The following is a 7,896-nucleotide window of genomic DNA, read 5'->3' as shown; positions in this document are numbered from 1 at the left end:
TACCTGACTCGGGAATGTAATTCGAATCTTTCGTATTAATAAAAACTTGCACTTATTAGTATTTAACTTGGTTTAGGCGAGTATTGTGTGAAGTTTATTGTCGTCTACGCAAATGGGGGTTTCTTCAAGGGCATCATGTCTACTAACCGCTACGAGACTAAGTATACTTCACAAAGGAAGGTGTTAACACCTACCTATACTCTGATACTCATCTGTCAAGGTTCCATTGGATATTTTATGTGTGTTTGATCAAGCTTCATTCATGTGGGGGATTATTGGAAATTCATTTCAGGTGAATGGAGATTTAACAATGTTATATTTTTAATGAAACTCTTCATATGAGGAATTGAATACTAAACTCTTGAGTGGAGTTGCTATGTCTCTTAATTAAAACACTTATGTCACTTTATTAGAGGTTTAATGTCTAATATTAATTCTCTAATTAAAAAGAGACACTTCATCCATCCATAGCTCTATATAAGAGTTCTTTTGTGTCTCATTCGAAAGGGGAAGAAAAGAAATCTTGGAGATGTGGTGAACATGGTCATATTACTTATTGGCTAACTCTTTGTCCAAAAAGTAACGATATATATAAGTATTGTATACAAAACCCCACAATACCAGTAGTAACCATCTCGTAAGTCTATAAAGACCCTAATCACTATAACGTGATGAAAACTATTTGAAAACATTTGGACAATTATACTCTTTCATGGGTTATAAAGGTTTAAAAATCTCAATGACAATGTGGGAAAACTGGTTGTCTCACATAAATGTGAGTTGTAAAAAAACTCTAATGTCTCACCTGCAATTTTACGAATTACAAACTTCCTGTTGTTAAACACCTAATTTAATACAATATAGGCCTTAGTATAAACCGAAAAGCTTTAACGATAATCACGAGATTGAAAACCTTACATGGTGGCACAAAGTGTAGCCTCGGCTTAAGCGGAAACGCCCGAGTGTGATGTACAAATTGCTCAAAACACACGTGACACTATTAAGTGACAATATTATCATTAATTCATTTAATGGCATCAAATACACAAGTTCATAAAAAAATACAAGAAAATAAAGCATTTCATATATTTATTTAAAATATCATAATTCTAGTGTCTTCATCCTTGTCATCCTCTAATATGTATAAAATAATGTCAGCTGACATAATAGTTGGTGAGTTCACACAGTTTGATATAAATACATAAAAACCATACAATTCCATGAGACAAGTGTAATAATCGTGCAAGGTCGGTCCTTTCTAGTAAGTTGGTATTAACCAACGTACTCGGATAATAAGACCATTTTCCACTCATAACAACATGGTCCTGAGTGTAGGGGGTATTATCATACTTATTGAGGCTACCATGTGCACGTGAGTTCGAGCAAATAAACAAGTAAACACACAAGTCCATGTAATGAATTGTAGTTTGTAAACTTAATCATAAATCCTTGAAATTATAGGATACATATGCTACCCCTAAAAGTAATAAAAGAGTAAAAAAAAATAGGGTGTGAGAAACTCACCTTTAAGTTGGATGATAAATTGAAATAAAAATCCAAAACTGCATTAAAAGAATCGAAGCGGTCGAACCTCAGACTCTATATATTAAAAAGAAGGCACAAATCAGTCAATCAATCATACCCAGTGAAGTCTCACCAATAGCAAAGTTATAAACAGGGTCTAGGGAGGGTGGGATGTAGACACACCGTACCTCTATCCAATGTGATAGAGAGGTGACTTCTAGAGAAAGACCCTTAACTCTAAAAAACATATGTATGAGGGAATATAAAAGGAAAACAAAGTTCAACAGTAATATAATTAATAATAGAACGTATTAAAAATAATAATACTAATACATAAATAGATAAAAAAATATATATATAATATATGAAAATAAAATACCATAATGGTGTGTGACCAAAAATAAAGTAAATAGAAGCCCCTAAACATATTCCTTTCTCCCGAAAAATCCTTAACTTTAGTTCTATGTCTACAAGAATTCCAAACCTCAACCATGTCCTCGGAGAGGTTTAGGTCTATCAAATCATCCATAATCCTCTCATTCCAAGTCAATTTAGGTCGTCCTTTACCCCTCCTCCCCTCTATAGTAATGTTTTCTATGGATCTAACATGATTCGTCGCCTGTCTTCTCTTTACATGTCCAAACCATCTCAATCTCCATTCTCTTATCTTGTCTGATATTTTAGCTACCCCTAATCTCTCCCAAAACATAATGTTTCTTATTCGGTCTAATCTTGTGTGCCCACACATCCAGCGTAGCATTCTCATCTCTGATACCTCCATCTTCTGCACTTGTGCCTTCTTTATGGCTCAACAATCTATTCCATATAACATTGCAAGTCTAACTACGAACCTATATAATTTTCCCTTTAGTTTAGTTGGGAATCTCTTGTCGCACAATATACATGTGTCTTCTTTCCATCTACACCATCCTACTTAAACTCGATAGGTTACATCATTGTTTGATTCCCTATCTCTCTGAACAAAAGATCCTAGATACTTGAACTTCGTTACCTGCGGAACCACTTGCCCTTTAATGGTGATCTGGGCATCCTCATTGTCATTTACCCCACCAAAATCATAGTGGAGGCACTCCGTCTTGGAGCGACTAATCCTTAAACCTTTTGTCTATAGGGTTGTTCACCACTCCTCTCGCCTCATGTTTAGATCTTGTTTTCTCTCAGCAACTAACACAATATCGTCTGCGAACATCATGCACCACATGAGTGTCTCCTGAATCGACTTTAGATTAGTTTGCACTTTCAATGAACTTTTTGGGGCTCACGGGAGCCGGCGGCTTCGCCGGAAAAACAAGGAAGGAATAGAGGGGGGTTGGCTAGGTGGGTTGGGTTATATTAAATTACTATTTCTTAAATATATCTACTGTTTAACCCCCTCAAGTTTCAATATATATTAAAAACTGATTTTATTTTGTTTTATATTGACATTTTGAACCTTGTACTTTGAAATGTTATATAAACTTGTTAAAATTTATTATCTTTGGATTATTTTATATTATACCCGCATAGTTTAGAACTTGATTATTTTAATAAACTTTAAATCCCGGAGTTTTGCTATTTGAACAAAACGAATAGAAAATGAACGAGTAACAACGTTAAATATCGGAAATTATATATAAATGATAAACGACAAACTGGAATGCATAGAAATGACAAAACGGGTCGGTTTAATGGATACAGATACAAATACAAATACGAATAAAAAATGATGAATATCTCATCATTCCCTACTTTTGAGAATTTCGTCTCGAAATTAAGTAGAAGAATCTGTATCAAAAAGATGAGGATACTTAGTTGGCATTTGGTCTTCCCGCTCCCAAGTGAATTCAGCGTCACGCTTATATTCCCAACAAACCTTTACCAAAGGTATACGACTACGCTTGGTTTCCTTGTCTTGGCGATCCATGTTTTCCACCGGTTTCTCAACAAAGTGCATTGTTTCATCAATGCGCACCTCGTCGAGAGGTACGTGGAAATTCCCCAAAGCTAGACTTACTTTAGATTAGAGACATGAAACGTCAGATGAACATTTGAGAGTTCTTGCGGAAGCTCGAGAGTATAAGCCACACTTCTGACACGTTCGAGAATCTTGAAAGGTCCAACAAATCGAGTGGATAGTTTGCCTTTCTTGCCAAAATGAATAACACCTTTCCAAAGAAATACCTTGAGAAGAACACGGTCACCATCATTAAACTCAAAGGTCGTAGTCAGTTATCATAGTAACTCTTTTGATGGTTACGAGCGCTTAAGAGATTTTGTCAAATTTGAGCGATTCGATCAGTAGTCTCTTGAACAAGTTTCCGGGCTAATGATTTGGGTTTCACCAATTTCATTCCAACAGATAAGATAATGAAATTTACGACCATAAAGTGCTTCGAATGGAGCCATACCGATACTCGAATGAAAAATGTTATTGTATGAAAACTCAATCAAGTGAATATGAGAATCCTAGGTTTCCATTGAAATGCATGATACATGACCTGAGCATGCCTTCGAGCGTTTGAATCGTTCGCTTGGATTTCCCATCGGTTTGAGGATTATAGGTTTTGCTAAGATCCAATCGAGTTCCCAACGTGGTTTGAAGCAACTGCCATAAGTGTGAAGTAAAAATGGTTATCACGATCGAAAATGATGCGCAAAGGTATACCATGACAACAAACGATAAGCTGAACATATATCTGAGCGAGTTGATCAATCGAGTACTTCTCGTTAATCGAAATGAAATGAGCGGACTTGGTCAAACGATCGACTATAACCCATATACCGTCATGGCGGATTCGAGTAGTCGGGAGCTTAAACACGAAATCCGTAGATATATCTTCCCATTTCCAAATAGGTATGTGTGACTGTACAAGCAAACCATGTGTCTGTTGATGTTCGGCCTTAAATTTAGCGCAGTAAGGCATATTGTCACATATAACGCGATGTCTTTCTTCATACCGAGCCACCAAAATGTGGACCGTAGATCGAAATTACATCCTATCCACACTGGGATGAATAGAATATTGAGTATTATGAGCTTCGTCCATGATGAATGTGCGAAGATCGTCACGATTAGGGACCCACACATGATTGAGGTAATACAACAAACCGCCGCTCTTAGTTTCAAGTTGACTCTCAACATCATAAGACATTTCATCGTACATGTTACCCTCGGTGACAGAGACATGTTGGGCTTCAAAGATACGAAGTTGGAGATCGGTTTGAACGGTCACGCTATAAAGTAGTATTGATTTCACATGGTTTTTTCGACTAAGTGTGTTGGCTACAACATTCGCTTTACGAGGATGGTAACAAATTTCACAGTCGTAGTCACTAAGTATTTCGGCCTATCATCGTTGCCGCATGTTAGATCCATTTGGTCGAAAATATGTTGAAGACTCTTGTGGTCGGTGAATACAACACATTTAGTATCGTAGAGGTAATGTCTCCAAATTTTCAACGCGAGTTCAACGGCACCGGGTTCGAGATCATGAGTTGTATAATTCATTTCATTAACCTTAAGTTGTGTGAAGCATAAGCGATAACTTTACCTCGTTGCATAAGGACACAACCAAGGCCTTGATTAGAAGCATCACAATAGAAAATAAATTCCTCATTGCCCTCGGAGAGTGCAAGGATCGGTGCATCACAAAGCATACGCTTAAGTGTTTGAATGGCTTCATCTTGCTTTGGCCCCCATTCATAAGGTTTATCCTTGGGAGTTAAAGAGGCTAGGGGCAAAGAGATATTGGAAAAACTAATAATGAAGCGCCGATAGTAACCTCCAAGACCAATAAATGAACGAACTTCAGTGGGAGAGGTTGGAGTTTCCCATTCTTAATGGGTTCGATTTTGGCTGGGTCAACATGGATACCCTTTTCGTTTACTATATGCCCTATGAATGGAATTTCTTTCAATCAAAACTCACACTTTAAGAACTTAGCATAAAGTTGTTCCTTCCTTAAGTTAAGAGATAAAGGATGGAATGAAGATGTTTCTCGTGCTCGAATTTGGACGTATAATTTGTCACACCCCAACCTACGGCGGAAATGTCGGGGCGTGAGCTAATAGTCACAGCTCTCAAGGTTACTATCATGCAACATTATAAGTTTCTATATCTATTATATAAATTTCAAATAAAACAAAATCCATACAATATCCAAACAAAACAATAATGTATCAAACAATATAAAATCATTATGTTGTCTCATTTAATTTCTTTTAGCATAAATTCTTAAGTGATATTCTACCTTCGCTTACTTCACATCACACAATGACATGCATATGCGTTGAAAATAAAATAGTTTTGTCAACACATGCTTGAGTGAGCAACACACCAGTTTAAATGTTCATATAGAAAATAAGTAATTGCAACAAGTCGTATGAGAATAACAAATTAACCGAATGAGCAAGTATAACTGAGATGTCGAGAAGCACAAAGTTATAACGACTGGCGTATGATCATACTATTATGAGATTATGTTGGACCTCTCCGAATGCGGTTCATGTAAAGCATGTAAGCACATAAACAAGTAAGGTATAAATTGTTAACACATAAGACAATAGTTGCATTTTTGTGTATAAGTATATATGAGAAATGCATTTAAGCATATGTCCCCAAAATGTGGAAAAAGAAGTAAAATAGGGGAATGTGGTACTCACCTCAAAGACGAACAAAGGAAGATTAAGATAACGAGGAGACGGAAAAGGTCACACGCGAACGTTAAATCCTAATGAGAAACGAGAGCAAACGAATACGCTAAGTAACGAATTTATTATGACCACTAGTTAAACAATATTATAATAATTTAATATTATATATCCAAGATTTATTATATAAAATAATTATTCTAATTTATAAAGCAAAACTTAATAAATATTATTTGTAGTTTTATGAATATATATATATATATATATATATAAATTAGTTTACTTGATTTTTTTATATATTAAAAAATAACTTTTATGTTATAATATTCATTATATATATATCTCTGTGTGTGTGTATGTGAGAATGAAAACGAGAATTAAACGAGTGTTACAAAGTCGGATTTTCATTAAAAATAGTTTTAAATCAATTATCATTATTATTAATATAATTATAAATTACTTAAAAAATAATAATAGTTTTCTAAAAAAACCGGTGCAGGGGGTCGAACCTGCGACCTCCGCCCCATACTCACATATGCTAACCAGCTGGCCCAAAGGCGACGTGCGGGGTCCAGCTCGTTTAAATGATAAATATAAACAGATTCTGCCAAAACTGATTAAGAACCCTAGAAATCCAATTGATCAATCCGTGTACAATTAATCAACACAAGCTTAGGGCTTTTGATCAGGACGACATCGCGAATTAAACCATGTATTCAATTACCTCTTATGATGATCGGAGCTGGGTTAAATCGACGCTACAGTGGCCAGCGTTTTAAAGCTTGTGAATGACGATCAAAAGGCTAAACTAATTCAATTAAATATAGGGTAAAGGTCGGCTAAGGTTTAGAGATCGAATCTGTTAATTTAATTAGATTATAAAGATTGTTTTCGTGTTTTACAAGATTAAATGAACGACGGTTTGGTTAAGAAGGAATATCAGATCAAGATTGATATAATTAACATGTTTAAATTGTTTAAAAGGCCGAAGTTAACATAATTATCGTATTCACAAAATCAATTACAACTTACGAACAAAAATTACGGTCCAAGTTAACAGTTATTGAATTCGGGTACAAGAAAACTAATATGGGTCGGGTTTGGGTATTTGGATATCCAGGCAAAGAAAGTGGGTTATAACTATATTTACGTATTAGACCCTGAAGTTTGGAATTGGATACAAAAGAAGTACAGATTAATTATTTTGGACTATAAGTGTAAAATCGATAAAGATTAATTATAAACCATTTAAATAAAATAATCAAATAAATTCTATAAACACATTAATAAAAATAACCCAACCATTGAACCGAGTCGGTTAAAAGTATAAGTTTGAAAACCCACGTTGTTATAGTCTCCCCTACTTTAGGAAATTTCGTCCCGAAATTAAGGAATACTATAACAACACCGTTAAATAAAAAGACATAATACAGAACTTTAGATAGTTGAAGTAACGCTCCAAACAAAAATCCGATAAGGGCACTTATATATAGGATGTACCAGCAGCATATCCGTTATGTCCTTATCATCTTTACATTTGTATCGTAATCTCAACTACTTCTGGTTCTTCATTATGACACACAACTATTCGGATCACGATTTCCATGCGAGGACTTTGGTAATTATGTATGCATCCATAATTACTTAGATTGTCAGATGGTACACATAACTCGTCCCATTGTGTGGGTTACAAAACGTTTGAGTAAAACATGATTTTGAGGG

This window comes from Bidens hawaiensis, unplaced genomic scaffold, assembly GCF_021521415.1.
Source record: "Bidens hawaiensis isolate Kalapana, Puna unplaced genomic scaffold, B.hawaiensis_p1.1 tig00025981_1, whole genome shotgun sequence".
NCBI classification, from domain to species: domain Eukaryota; kingdom Viridiplantae; phylum Streptophyta; class Magnoliopsida; order Asterales; family Asteraceae; genus Bidens; species Bidens hawaiensis.
The sequence above is the reverse complement of the archived record's forward strand: the minus strand, read 5'-3'. Positions refer to the sequence as shown.